Here is an 18870-nt window from a genome sequence, read left to right on the forward strand (position 1 = left end):
TTCGTATCTTTTAAATGTCCATTGAATCTGGTCAACAACTTGCGAGAAAAATTTGAAGATTCAAATAAAAATGATTAAATTTATGAATATTTTAAATATACTTACTCAATCTTGGAGTTTTTAATCCAGCTAACTTCCATTGATTTTGGGCTGGAGTCACTTATGAGCTGAATTCAAAGTCGATTTGAGTTTTTACATATCTCGTCTCTACATCCTCTTGCCATCTTCGATTTATTTCCTAAAAGCTCTTCATGCTTTCAACTTGGAGTTTTTGAGTTGTGAAAATGACACCACTTGTCATTAAATTTGTTAATGACAAATTATATATTTATTTTTTCACTCATGAAATTGGATCATTGATAAGATTGTATGTATTTTCTTTTCTTATATCTTATAAATTTAAGCATTGTAGTTGTACTTGTAACCTACTTGCATGCCTGAATTATATATATAGCTCAATCAAATATACAAACCATGTTTTTTAAACTAATAAAATGTGTCTTGTTCTGTAAGAGTACCTTTCTCCATGACACTCATATTGACTCGAAGAGTCAGATCTTTTAAACTGGTTTAAATATATTTAATGAATAATGATTTCCTAATTAGAAAGTCTTCACTCGATCAATACTCGGTTAATGTGTTTGGACATGGAACCATAGATCTGTTTCTTCGGGATATACAATTGCAAATTCTCATAAAAGATGTGCATGTGTGTATCTTGAGAAAATCGATCTATGGTTCTGTCTCGAGTGAAGACTTTCTAGTTAGAATATCAACACTCATATTTAATAAAATAATGATGAATGCACACAACCTTGGTACGAGTGAAGACTTTCTAGTTGGAATATCAACACCCATATTTAATAGAGTAATGATGAATGCACGCAATCTTGGTATGCAGTTCTCGTGACAAGGGCACAAAATCGCACATCTTTTTTCTTGTGTATCCCGATGAAAATGATCTATGATTTTATGCCCTTACCACGTCAGCAATGTATCAAAACCATGCGCATTCATCACGATTCTATTTAATATTTTTTTTATTTATATATTCATAAAATTACATTTTTGTTATCATAAGGTGCAATAGTAGACTCTCATACACAAAATCTATATTTTACTCAGAGAATGCAGAGTAGAAGTGGTTGGACACCAAAATTTCAGATTTGAATTCCTATAAAGCCCCCACTTTAATATTTAAACGCAATATAATCATAATAATTTTTGTCAAAAACTAAGAATATTGCAATCGCACGTCTTATTTGTTATCAAAATTACAAAATATCATTTTTATCATGTAATCTTTAAAAACACTCTTTAATTAATATTTTAAATTACCCCCTTTAGATACATGTTCATTTCCACACCTTCTAATATAATATAAAACTTAATTGACTACCAATTATCTAGTTTAAGCATACTTTATCTTGATCTAATATAAGTATAAAGTATCTATATTAAGAATAAAAGGTGCAAGAAATCTTAAAGAGACCTCATAAGTATTTTAAATAAAAGAAAGGCATAAAACTAGAAACAACACATGAACTTACTCTAAGCTTTTCCACTCTCCAATGAAGGGGTACTTAGCCTAATGTCATTGCAAGAGAGGGAGGATAAGAGATGAAAGAACTTTTCTTCATTTCATGGAGAAACTTACAAAGTCTTCTTCTTCTACTTCTTACAAGAGTATTTAGCTAAAAAAAATAACTTGAAGATAAAAATAAAAAAAAATAAGAGAATAGGCTAAGAGCCTTAGATTAAAGGAGTCTTGGATAAGAGAACCAAGAGAGACCTTTCTTTAGAGATTGAGGCTCTATTTATAGAGAAAAATGTGTGTAGTAGAGTTTAAAAGTAGTCTCCACTTTTCTTTGCACAAAAAGACAAAAGAGGAGAATATGAGTTAAGGATTAGGGCATTCCAAAGTGGACCCAAATGCTTTTTCCTTGAGATTTTGATTCCAAATTGTTGATTTTCTGCACAAGAAATACACGTAATTAGATTTATCTAGTAAATGAATTTATTTATATATAATTTAGCCTAATTAACATGCAACATGGTGCTTTGAGGCTTATCATGATTATTACCTTAATACGGAGAAATATGAACAAAAATGAATATAAATGTCAGGAAAATGTGCGTATAATTGAGTGTTTCGAGACACTCATCAGGTGCTCAATTTTCTTTGAAGTCTGATGGTTAAATCCTTGACTTGTAAGTGGCGAACTTGGACCTTCTTGTCAAACGTGCGAGTGACTCTTCTCTGATAAGTTTGCACGTGGTACAAAATTCTAAGTTGTTTTTCTTCAATCAAGTTTAGTTCTTCGGTCCCTTTTCTATTAAGACCTTGAGATACAAGATTTATATCTCAACGGGTAAGACTGCTTCTGTACACCTGTAATGTGAATGGTAGCTTCTCTGACCAATCCAATTGCGATTGACACATTTTCTTAATGATTGCCTTGAGACTCTTATTAGCTGCTTCAACTGCTCAATTAATCTAAGGACGGTAAGAAGATGATTTGTCATGCCTGATTTTGAACTTTGAACATAGAGTAATGACCTAAACTTTGATGTACGACCCATTATCAGAGATCAGCTCAAAAGGTACCCCTATATTGCTGATAATATGTGCTTAAATGAACTTTGCAATTCGAGATGTAGTGAGGATAGTGCTAATACATATTTTAACATCTTTTTTCATTCCATTGATATGGGTGAGTATTTATTCCGTGTTGAACAATACCCAAGCTTGTACCTAACATATCCTCATAAGATCACACGAATAAATCTTTTAAAATTTCTGAGTAAATTCATTATCCCTTCGTGTTCCTCTAGGGATAAGATGGTTTCTATCTGAATTCCTTGGGAATTATTTTTCAAAGTCAATGACTTTTGCTTTCTGATTAAAGGTTGATTCCGACCCTTATCTTCTTGTTCAAGAGAGAAATCTATCAGATTATTAGTTAATTCGTTAATACGCTCGAGGTATTCAAAAATTTCCTTTATCCAATCAAATTTAGATGGGGCGACAGACACCTTTATAGACTCGAGAAACTAAATCGATTTAACAGGTAAAGAGTATACTTGATCTAAAGAAAACATGACATTGATGGATTGATAAAAATATTGAACTCTAGCTAACCCAAATGACTCATGAAAACTTAAAACAAGTACCCACGATGGGTTTGATTACAGACTATGGACTCCAGATATTGCTTGCAATCGGCATGACTGAGGCACTATGATCTTTAGGGAATAACTATGTAATTTTGAAAGATTTTGGGATCATTTCTGACGATTGACTTTCTGCTGACATTTTATCCTGACTTACGACTCTAGTTAGGCGGTGGACGATTGAGCTTAGGTACAGTAATAACCCTGAAACCTAGTCGAAGGTGGATTTAATCAATTTCAGTCTTACCCCCTTGATAACATTTTAAATGAATCCTGAGATTTTATTGAATTTTATGCACCAATCCATTAAACAATTCATTCATGCAATGATTATTTTAAAAAGAAAAATGATTTTATTGAATTATTGAAAATCATTGACAAATAATATTTTCATTGAATAACAACTTTCAATAAATTTGATTTAAACTATTTTTTTGATAAATCATTTTTTTCTTTTTTAGAAAAATACATTTTAGTAATTTTCCAAGGTTCATGCGAAAAATAGATTTTTTGTAAATCATTTTCTTTTTTCCTTTCCTTTGGAAAATATTTTCTTTTGGAAAATATTTTTTCTGAAAAATATTTTTCTTCCGGAAAATATTTTTCTTCTTTTAAAATGGGTTGAAATTCGAATTAGTAAAGAGTTTGAATTCCATTTTGATTTAAATGGTTCGGTCCATCATGATTGTTGGATTGAGACGGACTGGGTCATTATGAACTATTGTCAAGTTTTTAAAATGGATTCTTTATTGGGTTGGTGCACCCAGTAATACAGTAATTTTGAATCAAGTTAAATAAAAAAATTTGATCATTGAGGACAAAATCGTACATTCCTGATCTCATCCTTTGTAAGGTCCATTTTCGAAAAGCAACCCGGGAATATCCATGATAAGTTTGAGTCGTGACCTATAGGGAGGTTTCTAGACTCTAGGTTTATTACGTACAATTCAATTTATCTAGCCACCGTTGCTCAAGTGCACCTATACCTTTCGAGCGTACTTAATCAGACGCTACGTGGTGACTTGGTTTGATATACCGTATAGGTGCTAATATAAGACTCTAACTCAAATCTTTGAAGTAAAAAACAGCCAGTTTAATCCCCAGTAGAGAGGTGGCACACGATGCTAAACAAGAGTACTCTTAAGTCACTTCTCGTCTAGAATAGATGTAGTCTATCCCCATTGTACCGTAGTATACCGGGGTAAGATCTAGCTTAGGCATTGATTTTAACCAAAAATTACAGTTGGTGAACTTAGATTAACTTTGATATACTGTATATGTACGAGTCTAAGGTTGGCGATCGAGATATGTGACTTTGCGGCTTATAATAGGACAAAGGCTGAGGTCACTCCAACCTGGGTGCATCGATATACCTTTCAGTATCACCTGATCGAACGGTACTGATGTCCCAGTTTTATATACCATAAAGGTACGTGACTGTAGTTATGGTTTTCATGAATGTCGTCGCATGTCCGAAGAGACCGGGCCACGTACTAGTGCCACGTTGGTGAAAAGGGATATGCAAGCGTACAATGCAACAATATAAACGTGCTAGTGGTGTGTGCCACGTAAGGTGGGGTGTGCCCGGGGCAGTTTTTAGATAAATAGGCCCATGGGCTAGATCAAACCATATAAGCAAGGATAAATATTGATCAAGAAATACAAAAAAATATCCATATCATTTAGTTCAAGATCAAAGTATGCACATCTTATGTATATATCAATTAAGATTATGGCATTTTAGATAATCAATCAATGAATATAACACAAAATAATTGATCAGATCCAACATTGAAACAGGTACAAAAAATTCTTTAAAAAAAAAAAAAAAAACTAAAACAAAAAATTCTTTTCTATTGTCTAATCAAGAATCACTTTGGGCAATCTAAAACAAATTGAGATTTCAATGAACATTGAAGTGAGGATAGACCGATAGTTATAGAGATAAGGAGAGATGAACATTTTTTTTGAAAGACATGCATGGCAAATCTTTTGAGAATGTAAACTAATTTGAATAACTCATAAGGTTTCAAATTTTACTAAGGGTCATTAAGTCAACATGGTCATCTCATCGGTAATCAATACCATAGCCTTTTTAGATTTGATGGAAAAAGAATGTTGATCTGAGAATAAAATTCAATTTAAAAAATAAAACTTAGATCCAAGGTTTTGAAAATGGGTGGCTAAGAAATTTCATCAAAATCCCAAATTTAGAATCAAAATTCTACGATGAAGTGTACAAATTAGGAAGGATAAAATTTTAAGAATTTTGAAAAATGATAAATTTTCACCATTGGATTTCAATTTTCAAATTGGGAGATCATAGCCATTCACTTTCAACATCGAAGCTTAAGATCAATTTTTTTTTTTAAATATGAGTTTTTTTCATGAAATCTAAAAGGGTATGGTGTTAGATTTCTAATTTAATGTTCCAAGTGGACACTGTAGATACGTGGTTCTTTCGATTACGATGGTCACATCTACTAAGGTTTGGAGTCGCCACCATTCATATTTGTAAGTGGGTGTGAATGGTCACCCGATGTACATTTTTGAAAAATTACTATTTTTGGCATTTAGTGACTCTCGATGGATAAGATATCGATCCAACCTTGAAATCGAGGTAAGTGGCTCGGTTGGAGAAAAGGGAAGATGATATGCACTCTTTTCTCCTCGCCAAGTAGCGGTAACCTCAAAGAACTCAGTCATTTTGATTATAAGAAAGGCGAAAAATAAGGTGTCACGTGTCATGCATTTGTACCCTCAATAGGGATTTGCTTTCGGTTCGATCATAGGATTATCCCATTGAGGGAGATGATCTTTATAAATCATTTGCCTTAAGAGTCATGTGTGATTTGAAAAGTATTGGCTACGGTCACAAATCCATTCTCATGGGTTGAGAGGGATCCTAATACCAATTGCCCCAAAATAGCTTAGGGATTAAAATCGATTTCATTTTTTTTAAAAAAGGACTACAACCCCTATACTTTAAACCGAACCGAAGTTCGATCTACCGGAGATAGGAGAGGGGGATCATTGCATCTTAGAGGCTTTCTAAAATACAAATTAAAGAGAGGAAGGGGATGAGAGAAGAGAGAAGTGGAGATGGTAGAAAGAGAGAGGGGGGGTTATTTTGTTGAACCCACCTTGAAGCCTCAAAATGGTTCTTCTTTCTTTCTTCTTCTTTGAGTCTTCTTAAGTTCTTAGTAGAATATGAGAGTATTTTTTTTTCTTTTAGAAGATTGATGATGAGAATGAGAAAGAGGTGATTAGAGAGTAAATTGAGTGAAGTATATTTTTTTTGTGAGACTTGATAACCATTTTTGGAAAGAGAGGAGGGGTATTTATAGTGTTTGGAGAATACCTTGGGGGTATAATGGGGTGAAGAATTAGGAGAATGGATAATGACATTGGTTTTAATGGTGAAGGATATAAAATTTAGATTTAAAGGGAGGGTAATTGTGTAATGAATGGAAATAGATTGTATTTTGACCCAAATGGTTCGGATCTTACCCAAATCCATTTGGGTAGAGTATTTGGTGAGATGAGATGAGTAATGGTTTATGGAGAGAATGGGGGTGTAAAGTGTTAGGTGTTTGATTGAGTGTTGGGTTGATGTAAGAGGTAATGTGTTTAGATTTGGGGGGATGGGTAGTGTAAGAGATTGGTTTGTTGGATTTTTGGAGAATTGAGGGGATGATGACATGTGGTAAATGGGAAGGTGATGAGATTTGTTGATTGGGGATGGTGGTTGTTTGATTAGAGAGAAGGGTATGAGTTAGTTTGGTGATGATAATGGGAGGTATGGGTTGAGATGATTTTGTTGGAGTCTTTTAGGGGAAAGTGATGGGTTGAGGTGTAGGAAATATGGGTTGTGATGTGAGTGGTTGATGGTGTTAGAGAATGGTGATAGGTCAGGGTGTATAGGATATGGGTGGTTGATGGTGTTAGAGAATGGGGATAGCTTATATTAGGGCAGAGTATGGGTTGAGGTGATTTTGGAGAGAAGTGATGTGGATAGATGAATTGTGAGAGAAAAGTGATGGGGGTAGGTGATTAGATGAGGGAGGTGAGAGGGGATGATAACATGTGTCATCTTTGATGTTAAGAGGGTGATTGGTTGATGTGGGTAGGGGTTAATGGGTTATGGGTTGTGGATTAGAGGTGAATTGGATATGGATAGTGGTTTGTGGGCTTTTAGTGTGATGGGCTTGGGTTTTAAGAGGGTTGTAGGTTATTTCAACTTGGATAGGACTTGTTTTGGGTTTGATTTTTTAGGGTAGGTTCATTTTAGGGTTTAGGTAGGTTAGGGGTAAGGTGAGAAATTAATTTAGGAAATAATTGAGGGCTTGTGGGCTCTAAATGGGCTTAAGGTATTTGTGGATTTGGAGGCAGAGCGGTGGAAGGTAGATGAGGTGATAGGCGTCCCAAGTCTCATTTTTCATTTTTTATCTTTTTAAGAATTTTTGGACTGATTGGTTTGATAAAAAATGCCACGTGTTGGCAAATCGGGCTTTTTAGGCCCGTTGGAGGATTTTATCGAGCATTTGGGTATTCTTGGATACAAGGGCGGAGCGATGAGGGTTGGAAAAGTATAGGATAGGTCAAACCCCTTTTGTGGGCCCCCTAAACAATTATGAGATTTTAGGGACCTCGGTTCGATCAACATGTCACTTTTTAGTGATTCGGACTTTCGAAGCCCGTTGGCCAACTTTGTCGAAAATTGATGTTTCCAGTGGAGCGGGGTAGATGGGAATAGGCCAGATATTTTTGGTGGGCCCACTAAATCGTTGGGAGGTCTTAAGGGCCTCGATTCGATCAAAATGTTATTTTTCACTGATCTGGGCCTTTGAGGCCCAGTGATGAACTTTGTTGAAAAATCAGTATTTTTGGGCTCTTTCGAGTAGGGGCCCGTTCAAATTGGGGTGTCTACAGCTGCCCTTCTTTGCATGAATTGCGTGCAAAGAACTGCAAAAATCAGACAAAACCCCTATTTGTATGGGCCAGACAAAATTTTGCAAAACATGACTTCGAATCATCGACTGAATTGATGACTTTGGTAGAAAATGGTTACTCAAGCACGGGGTCTGATAGAGTTACCTTATTAATTCCTTGATTTCGATGGCACGGAACTCGTATGAGACCTTGGATTTGATGATTTTTTTAAATTCGGGTACTTCTTCAGTCGTGTTTTAACAAATTGGAATTGAGTGACTTGATGATGATTTGTGGGTTATTTCGATGAGCATTTGGCCTGAGTTTTAGGGACTGTTTTGGGTAGGGATTGGGACTGTTTTAGGCGGGAAGGTCAAGTGGTTTTAAGGGTTGTTTTGAGACTGGTTTGGGTATGTTTATGAGAGGTGGTTTGGAGTGGGTATCTAGGTTGAGTTTGAAGGATCGCTTTTGATAGGTGTAGACACCCCATTTTTGCATCTGCCTAATTCAACAATTCGTCACCCGATTTTGGTGGATTCCTAATGATGAATATAAAAGAACTCGAAGCTTTGTGAGTACTGCTTGATTCCTTCTATTTCTAGTTTTTTCATCCCCCCTACTCGTCATGATTCAACATAGAAAATTACGCACGCTTAGGATCGCTACATCTTACACTCGACTTGGCAAACACATACGCATACGTTCGCTACACAGTTCAATAACTTAGAGACCTCGCTATGCTAGGAAAATATAGATTTGAGACTTAGAAATAATCACACAGGGATTGAAAGAAACCTCACGCTAAAATCCCTAAAAATCTGTAAAAATCACAAAAATGATGAAAATACCCTTCATAAATTTTGGATCTCCGAAATGTCTCGAAAGTACCTCCATTGCACTCAGAATGTGATTTCGAGTCTAACGGGACCCAAATCAATGAAAACAGAGAAATTTGTAAAAAATCATCAAAATGATGAAAATACCCCTAATAAACTTCGGACCTCCGAAAAATCTCGAAAGTACCTCCATTGCACTCAGAATGTGATTTCGAGTCTAACGAGATCCAAATCGATGAAAACAGAGAAGTTCGAGAAAAATTATCAAAAATCGTAAAAATGACCAAAATGCCCCTAAATATCCAACTCCAACACAAAGACCTTGATCCCTAGGAAAATAAAATTTAAATAAAAAATTAAATCAAAATAAAATTCAAATTGAAAATTAAACTAAAATTTAACTAAGACCCAATTAAAATCCAAAATTTAAATCAATTTAAAATTGTAAAATCAAATTAAATCTTAATTAAAATACAAAATACATTTAAATTAAAAATCAATAAATCGATTAAAATACAAAATCAAAATTAAAATCAAATTAAAAATCAAGTTAAAAATCAAATTAAAAATCATTCAACTAATCAAAATGCAAAATTGAATTAAAATTTTAAAATCAATCAACCAAATCGACCAATCAAAGTGCAATCAACAAATTAAAATACATTCGATTAAATCAAAATCCAATTAACCGACCAATTAAAATTCAAAGTCAATTTAAAATTTAAATTTAAATTAATCAACCCGTTCAAAATTAAAATTAAAATTAAACAATTAAAATTCAAATCGAAATTCAAAACGAATCAAATTGAAATCAAACCAACCTAAATCGGAATCCAAAAAATTTGACAAATCCAAAATGCATGCTGAAATAAAAATTCAACCAATCAGAATTCAGTGACAATAGGCTACCGTAGTACGAGTAGCGTGGGATTCCTCCCTCATTCTATTAAAAAAAAAGACCCACGTGTTCCTCTTCTTCTTCTCCAACTGCTCTATTCACCCACACAGTAGCCACGTCTCCAACGAACCTCCTCTACCCGACGTCATCTTCTCCAACGTCTCCACCCCTCTCTCCTTCTTTCTTCCCCACTTCTTCTTCCATCTCTCCCTCTCTTGAATAAATAATGAGGAACCGATTGAAAGAAAGGAGGAGAAGAAAATAAAAAAAAAAATTTCTTGGCTACCATTAAAACTAGTGACTCCGTCTTCTTCTCTCTTAGGCTCTCTATCTTCTTCTTAGGCCATCTCTCCCATTACCCCACTCTCCCTCTCTCACGTTTTATTTGGAAGACCACCATATGACAGCAATAACCATCCACCATTAGAGAGACGTTTTGGGCTGTCCTCCACTTAAAAATACTGCTCCATCATCTTCTCTCCCATTAAAAAAATATATATATAGCAACCTTGTCATTGTCTCTAGCCCTCTCTGCAACTCTCCAAACAGCCTACCATCCCACATCTTTCTCCCATCATCCTCAGCTCTCTCTCTGCAACTCTCCAAACAGCACACCTTGCTGCATCCATCTCCATTAAAACACACACATAGCCCACCTTCTTCATTAATTTACAGCCCTCCATTCACCCCTTCCACCACGTTTTTTTACAGCCTTTCACATACCTCTTCCATCTCATTTTTCACAGCCCTTCACTCACCCATTCATCTCATTTTTTACAGCCCTTCACTCACTCATTCATCACATTTCTACAGTCCCAAATTCCAACCCTTTGCTACCCCCTTTGTGTCTCCATTTAACCAACAAGTTTCATTCTCTTCCAACCACGTTTTTTCAGCTCTCTTACCCTTCACTATATCACGATACATCTACGTGCTGCCTAGCCACCCTCTTCGTCATTTCATCACATTAACACCCTCATCGCATCAGCCACATCTTCCTCATTTCATCACACCATTAAATCTCATTGGAGTAGTCGTCGTCTCCATCACCTCATCACATTAAAAACCTTATTGTAGTAACCATATCATCTTCTCTATCACGTGTTCCCATAAATTACCATCGAATTCACTTTGAAGGATCTATTCTATGACACTCAATCCATTATATCCATCAACCTTAGCAGTTGACACAACAACTACTCACATTATTTCAAATTCTTTGTTGAAGGAATCCACACATCAAAAATTACTCGGTGAAGGTAAATTATTTTATTTATTTATTTATTTTTACTTTTTTATTCTAGTTTACTTTTATTGTTTCTTGATGTCGTATGCGTTTGAATTTATCCGTCGATTTTTTTTTTGGGTATACGTGGTATTATTGGCAACCTTTAATTTTTTGAAAAATTAATGGATCGATTCGACCAATTCATTATTTTCAAGTTAGTGGACCGGTTCATTGATTGTTGATATCTATCGAGTCAATTTGCCAATTTTTGATGTTATTGCGTCAACTCGTTAATGTTGATCTACTCAATAAAAATTAATGGTGTTCACGAAAGATAAAAATTAAAAATCAATTTTCTTCAATAAAAAATCAATGAGTTGACTTAGGCCCCGTTTGATTCAGCTGCCTGAATCTGCTGTCAAAATCTGCTATCAGAAGCTAAAACACTGAAAAGCTTGTTTGATAGAGCTTTGTAAAAGTGCTGTGCTGTTGACCAGAATCTGGTAATTATTGTTTGATACAGCTTCTAGAATCTGCTATTTAGGGTAAAATGACCAGAATACCCTTAAGGTTGATAGAACACTCAAAATGCATAAAAAATTACTAGAATACCCTTATAAATATATAATTACACTAAATATATATAAATATAATAAAATTATATATAAAAAATTTAAAAATAATTGTATTAATTTTAAAATATTTATAATTCAAAAAAAAAATTATAGAAAAATTTATAATTCTACAGAAATTTCGGTAGCATCTCCTTTTAAAAATGGACATATGAAATTTTCCTGATAAAAAAAATACCTGCATAATACGCAATTCAACATTCACATTACATCATATATACATAACATATCCACATCACATCATATATATATAACACATCCACATAACTTTTAATTTAGATTCCGACATCATTTAAACATAATAATCATAATTAATATAATAAGTAAAATTGAAATAAATAAAAACATGAAAAATATACATCCATTTTTCACAAATTATGCTATGTAATTGCAATATTATGAAACCAAAAGAAAATGGAAACCAACTTATAAAAATAAAAATATCTAGATTATATTGCCACAACAACTGTTACTAATAGCACACCAAGTCGTCAGGGTGGTCTTACTAAAATAAAAAATAAAAAATAAAAATAAAATAAAAAAGAGACGTAAGTGCTACACCAACTTATAAAAAAAAAATTAATAATAATAGTTGCTACACCAACTAAGAGCTGCTAAGCGTACTCCAAGATGTGATGAATTGGTGTGATTTTATTAACATTGATGTCGCAATATAATCTCTCTCAAAAAAAAAACAAAAAAGTCATCTATACTAAATAGTCAAATCTGATGGCTAACAATTAAGAAAAGAAATGGAGTTGTCCGTTGTGGTGTCTTTGGGCCGAACAGTGAGAATATTGCCACGTGGTATTTTAAGAGGCAAGCCTTCGGATCTTGCTGTTGATAAAGTCAGCAAAATTTAGCCAAGGATATATCCAAAAACCATGGGCCCACCACTCTTTTGGTTTCAAGCTTTCAGCCACCATGAATGCTTCTTGGAGATGAGGAGATTAGAAAATATTGACTCTACTTATCCAATCAGCTCAGACGAGAGAGAGAGAGAGAGAAAGAGAGACAGAGAAATGGATAGAGTATTCTCAGTGGGTGAAATTTTGGATCCATTTTGGTCATCTTCGTCATCATCAACAACATCAGTACCACCAAATGAAGATCCCAAAATGAATAGAAGTTCTTCAGAATGGGCTTTGCATACAAATCAAGGGTTTTTTGGCTCAGTTTGAGGAAAGGGAGAGAGGATACCTGAAAGATCACCGTCGAAAAAATTTGTGTCGAGATCGGCTGCTGTTGAACAACTGTGTACTGTGTGAGGTGCGGTCGAGACGAAGAGAGGTAGCTGTGTCGAGTTGTGCGAGAGAGAGAGAGAGAGAGACTGCGTTTTGTCGACAGCAGAGAAGAAGAGAGGGCATTTTCGCCATTTTCTATCGACCTTTTTTCGGTGCTCGCGTCTCCCGCAAACGCAGAAAAAAAAAGCGCCCAAATATCGCTTCACCCATTCGCGTTTCAAAATGCAGTTTCTTGACGCAATTTCATAACGCAGGTTTTACCAAACTGTGATTTTTGATTGAAACGCAACTTTTCACCGCAAACGCAGTGAAATCCGCATTTTGAAGCGGAAACAAACACCACCTTATTGATTTTCGTGTGCATTGAAAATTTCAAATCAAGACTTTCTAGGAAATAGGTGCATGAGTCAACTCACTGATTTTTTTTGTGCATTGGAAATTTCAAATTGAGATTTTCTATAAAATTAGGCATGTGAGTCGACTCATTGATTTTAATACACGTGACATTTAAAAAATTAAGATTTATTTGATTAAAAATTTATGGATTAACTCACTGATTTTAATGCACGTGGCGATTCAAAAAATCGATTTTCTTTGATTAATAATGTGTGGCTCAACTCATTAATATTGGTATTGTTCAACTCACAAATTTTTGAATACTTAAAAAATTAAAAAAATCAATTTTCTCAATGAAAATCAATGAGTCAACTCACCGATTTTCATGTGCATTGGAAACCGAAATTTCCTACGAAATTGAACAACGAGTTGGCTCATTGATTCTAATACATGTGGCAATTCAAAAATCGAATTTCTTCAATTAATAATTTGTGAGTTGACTCACTAATTTTAATACGCGTAGCCATTCAAAAATCAAGATTTCTTTGATCAATGAATGTGTGAGTTGACTCACTGATTTTAGGATGCACGCGACAATTCAAAAATCAAATTTCTTTGGTTAAAAATGTGTGAGTTGACTCATTGATTTTAATACGCGTAGCCATTTAAAAATTAAGATTTCTTTGATTAATAATTTTTGAGTTAACTTGTTGATTTTAGGATGCACGTGGCAATCCAAAAATCAAAGTTCTTTAGTTAAAAATGTGTGGGTTGACTCACTGATTTTAGGACGTACGTGGTAATTCAAAAACCGAATTTCTTTGGTTAAAAATGTGTGAGTTGACTCATTGATTTTAATACACGTGGCAATTCAAAAGTCGAATTTCTTTGATTAATAATTTGTAAGTTAACTCGCTGATTTTAGGATGCTTGTGGCAATCCAAAAATCGAACTTCTTTGATTAATAATTTGTGAGTTAACTCGTTGATTTTAGGACGTGCGTGGTATTTCAAAAAATTGAATTTCTTTGATTAAAAAATATGAGTCGACTCACTGATTTTAATGCACGTGGTGATTCAAAAAATCGAATTTCTTTGATAAAATATCGTCAATGAGCCGATTCACTAATTTTATATACGTGGCATTGAAAATCGATTCCATATTGTTCAAAATATGATCGAATTGATCCATTAATTTTGGTGCCATGTAAGCGTTATTAAATCGTGGATTTTCTTAATGCGAAATTTGAGAAACCATGTAATTTTCGTAGCCATAAGATTTGTTTAGTAAATCCGATGCGATTTGATGATGATTAGACCCTAGTTTGACCTTTAGTATTTTAATGTTGACCATATGATATTTTTGGATCGTAGTAAAGACTGATCATCTTGATCAGGCGGGTTCGGTGCCTAACACCTTTCGAAACCCGTAACTTGACCCCTTACCCATCTCTCTAATCCGTGGATCGACCCATATCCATTTGGAGTTAATTGTGGTTCCTAGACCTAAACTAGGTGGCGACTCAATATTCTTTAAAAATCCTCGAGATACGTAGATCGGACCCTTATCCGCTATTTAGCGGACGACCGCGGGGTCGAGGTGATTTCAGTAGGGGATTAGAGATGGTTGAGATTATTTTGAAGTAGACGTGGAAGTAGTTTAAAGATTGTCTTGAAAGGAAATAGGGTGGTTTAGGATTGGGATTGGTTTGGGTGGGGAGGAATGTTGCTTTTATAAACTGTTTGGGTTAGGATTTTGGAGTTGTTTTTAGGTCACAAATAAGATTGTTTAGGGTGAGGAGCGGGGTGAATAAGGCATTGTTTGGGATCGGCTTAGGTTATTTTGGATGAGAAATTGAGGATAATTGATATGTTATTTCGGGCAGCGGTTAGAGATTGTTTGAGGCTGGTTTAAGGTTTTTTTGGGTATGGGAGGTTGAACTGCTTTTGAACTATTTCGGGATGAGAATTGGGATGTTTTTAGGAGACAAGGGGTGTAACAGGATTTGGACCGTTTAGCGATTGCTTGGACCTATTGATTTCTTCCTCTTTTCCTTTCTTTATTTTTCATTGGGCATGCTTTTGATGTAGAAATATCTTTATCATGCTTTTTTTTTTCGCTTGTTTAAAATAAAAGAAATATGAACATTTTGGCTTGCTTCGGTTATCCACACATTTTCTCTCCTTTGAATGGTATCTCGATATGGTGGGGATGGATTTTTAGCACGGACATGGATTTGGCTGGGTGGGACTGGTTTGAATAGGTTTAAACACGTTAGGACTAATTTGACTAGGTTTGATCGGGTTGACTGGGTTCTGGGTTTGGATAAGTTGACTGGGTTGACTAGGTTTTGACTGAGTTAACTGGGTTGACTAGGTTGGCTAGGTTTGATTAGATTGACTAGGTTTGATTAGATTGACTGGGTTGATTAGGTTTTGACTGAGTTAACTGGGTTTGACTAGGTTGACTAGGTTGATTGGGTTAACTGGTTTGACTAAGTCGAATTGGGTTTGACTGGGGATAGGCAAATATGATACTTTTCTCCATTGACTCAGCAACTTATTACCTCGTAGATGGGTAGAGAGCGGAGGACTCGAGTGGTGCATCAGTCATCTGATGAGGAGGAGGCGGCTAGACCTAGGACTCGGACCCGCTTTGCTTTGGGGTCCTGTGTGGCGATGGAGTATGGCTGGCCAAGACAGCCCTTGCAGAGGCCTGATTTAGCTGGTTCTTTTTCAGGCAGTCGAGCGGAGGAGGCCAGTACTTCTCAGAGTGGTCCAACTGAGGACCTACCAGGTAGGAGTGGTGGGAGAGATAGGGTCATCGGTAGAGGTAGAGTAGGCAGAGAGGTTCCCAGGGTCGAGATCCCTGAGGAAGAGAGCGAGAGGGTGCCAGATACCTCTCTTCTTTGTGGCCTAGGGAGGCATGTTTCGATGCTGGTCCAATTGGATATCCCTACTCCCTATTCTTTAGCCAGTTTCAGAGGGAGATGGAGCGCATTTCTTTCCACTACTGCCCTATTTTCTGATGACATCCGGACATAGTTTTCTACTGTTGGTTTCGGTGCATTCTTGCAGATCTCGACTCTCAGAGCAGACATGACTTTGTTTTTGGTTATGGTTGAGAGGTGATTTCCAGTGACTCACTCATTCCATATGCCTGAGGTGGAGATAGGCATCAGGCTTTCTGATTTCGTAGTCATTACGGGCATTGCTATGGATGGAGAGCCCCTACCCTTGACTATGTTGACCATTCAGGAGGTAAGCGAGTTACTATGTATTACTAGAGTCCCTACCTCCATGGTAGGGAAGATGGGCATGATTAGTACAGAAGTGTTGATGGGACTGTTGTTGATAGAGGGGGATGATGGAGCTCCCCATACTTATAGAGAGAGATCGGCCCGCTTCGGTGACCGTGATTTTGACATTATTTTCTGCATATGCTTTCTTCTCCTCATTGGTAGTTGTCTCTTTTTGGAGGACGATTCTTTAGTTTCTACCACCTTCCTCTCAGTCATGCACGATATCGACCACATTGATGATTTTGACTGGGGGAGTCTTATCTATAGCACCATTTTTTCTGGACTTGATCGGGTAGTAGAGGGCATCACTGCACCTCATGGAGTTGGTAACTCCACTCGATTCTTCTGGCAGTTTATTGAGGTAAACTAGATCCTGAATTTATTCTTCAGTTGTTTTTTTCTCAATATCTCGTTCATTTTTTTACACTTTCAACTTTCTTCTAGATATTTGTTCATGTCTACTTCCAGTTCTATATAACTACTCGCCGCCACCCTGATGAGGGTTATCTATTGGGTGCTTTCTGGGCCACTAGAGATGCCATGGCTATCAGGAGCAACCCTAGGAGTGCCTGGGCCCACATTGATCGATGTCGTCTCAGAGACGTGAGTACTTGAAATTTTTCTCTTTATTCGACTTTGAAGCTATCTGTGTCTGTCATTTGACTATTTCTTTTGCAGATCTTTTATGTTACTCTATGAGATCTCCTTACACTGTCAGTAGGAGGTATGAGGTGAGGAACGCCTACAGGCATAACACCAGACGATAGCGCTACCCTTTTTTCATTGGAGAGCAAAGGTACACATTCTGTCTAGGGGAGCGTCTGTTCTTCCAACACGACGGGAGCCTTCGCATCCTTGTTGCTCCACCTGAGCATATCTCGGGTGCTATGACGGTGGATGAGTAAATTACCCAGGCGAGGGGCGTAGATGCTGTTGGACTGGTGAGAGGCGGTGACTACCAGGCTTGGTTCCGAGAGGCCTCTATTGGGTGCATCATGCCTGCAGTCATTGCCCAAGCCGGGATCACAAAGATCGGAGGGATCTTGCTACAGGAGCATGCTGTCACGGTACGTACTCTATCCTTGTCTATTTTCCTTAGGACTTTCTATTTCTTATCATTCTTACTTGGTCGGCGTTCTTGCTTTCAGGCCGATGATCTTCGTCTTCTTCGATAGGGCTATGATGTTATTGAGGCCCAGGCATCAAAGGCAGTGGAGATGGAAAATAGGTGGAGGGCCTCTAGGGCTGAGGTAGAGGAGCAGGCTGCTCGGATTGAGGAGCAAAAGGCTCACATAGAGGCACAGGCCGCCAGGATTCAGGAGCTAGAGCTGGAGATGTCACTGCGAGAGTCTCGTCTTCAGGCTGAGATGGTACGTTATTTATGTTTCCTTCCTTTTCCATTTCATAGATCATAGTTCATAAGTATTCTATTTTGATTGGTTCTCTTACGATCTTTTCAGGATTATCATTGACGCTTAGACGGGACGAGCACCTCTGCGCGTCTTCCGACACCTCCTAGGGTAAGTTTTTTCATTTTAGTTGTTTGTTGCTTTGCATACCCTGTATAGATTTGCCTGTATCTTAATCTGCTTGATTCTTTTCTTTTCAGGTCTCCTCTTCCACTGGACCTTCCGTTCTAGGTGCTGATCTCGTGGGGACTACAGAGCAGGATGCTGCCCTGGACCCGAAGCTATTCTTCACGGATTTGGAGGGACGACTACGGATGCACGGTCTACTTTCTTCCAGAGTGTCTGGCTCGGGTGCAGTGGCTAGATCTTCTTCTGGAGCGATCCCATAGACTCAGAGTGCCCGAGATGATGCTCCCCCCTTGATCTGATTTTGTACCTTGCAAAACATGTAAATATTCTTTTATTAGACTCAGACATGTTTGTAAACATTTTAAACTTTTGTATATATATATATATATATATATATATATATTGTCAATTATTTCTTATTGTTTCGTTGTGATCATATGCGTGATTGACTTGAGTTCCAACGGGCTCTTGAGCCCCTTGAGTGCTAATGAGCTTATGAGTGGGTAAAGGGTAAGATTAGGGTCCAAAGGACCCTTCGAGTGCGTTCTTGAGTGGTGTGAGTAGCTTGGGGGCCCATGGTGAGTGAGGTGATTCTTAAAGGCCTGATCTAGCGAGTTCCCACGTGCCCGGTATTCATTTTGAGGGCTTTTGAGAGTTTTGATGGCGTTTATTGAGCATGTCGGAGCCTCAATTATTTCCCATATGATTTTCGGATTTCAAGACGTGAAATGACCGTCACGTGGTCCTGAGT

General features: G+C 36.7%; 1 long non-coding RNA gene across 1 annotated transcript; it reads left to right on the plus strand.

The window, feature by feature from the left end:
• The first annotated feature begins 17737 nt into the window (after nucleotides 1-17737).
• LOC147386574 (uncharacterized) lies at nucleotides 17738-18446 on the plus strand. The gene is made up of 3 exons (XR_015171733.1): nucleotides 17738-17951; nucleotides 18042-18101; nucleotides 18191-18446. It is a non-coding gene; the product is annotated as an uncharacterized LOC147386574 (long non-coding RNA).
• Nucleotides 18447-18870: the final 424 nt, after the last annotated feature.

The sequence above is a fragment of the Akebia trifoliata genome, chromosome 14 (genome assembly GCF_017979445.1).
Source record: "Akebia trifoliata isolate Shusen 1 chromosome 14, ASM1797944v1, whole genome shotgun sequence".
NCBI lineage: Eukaryota > Viridiplantae > Streptophyta > Magnoliopsida > Ranunculales > Lardizabalaceae > Akebia > Akebia trifoliata.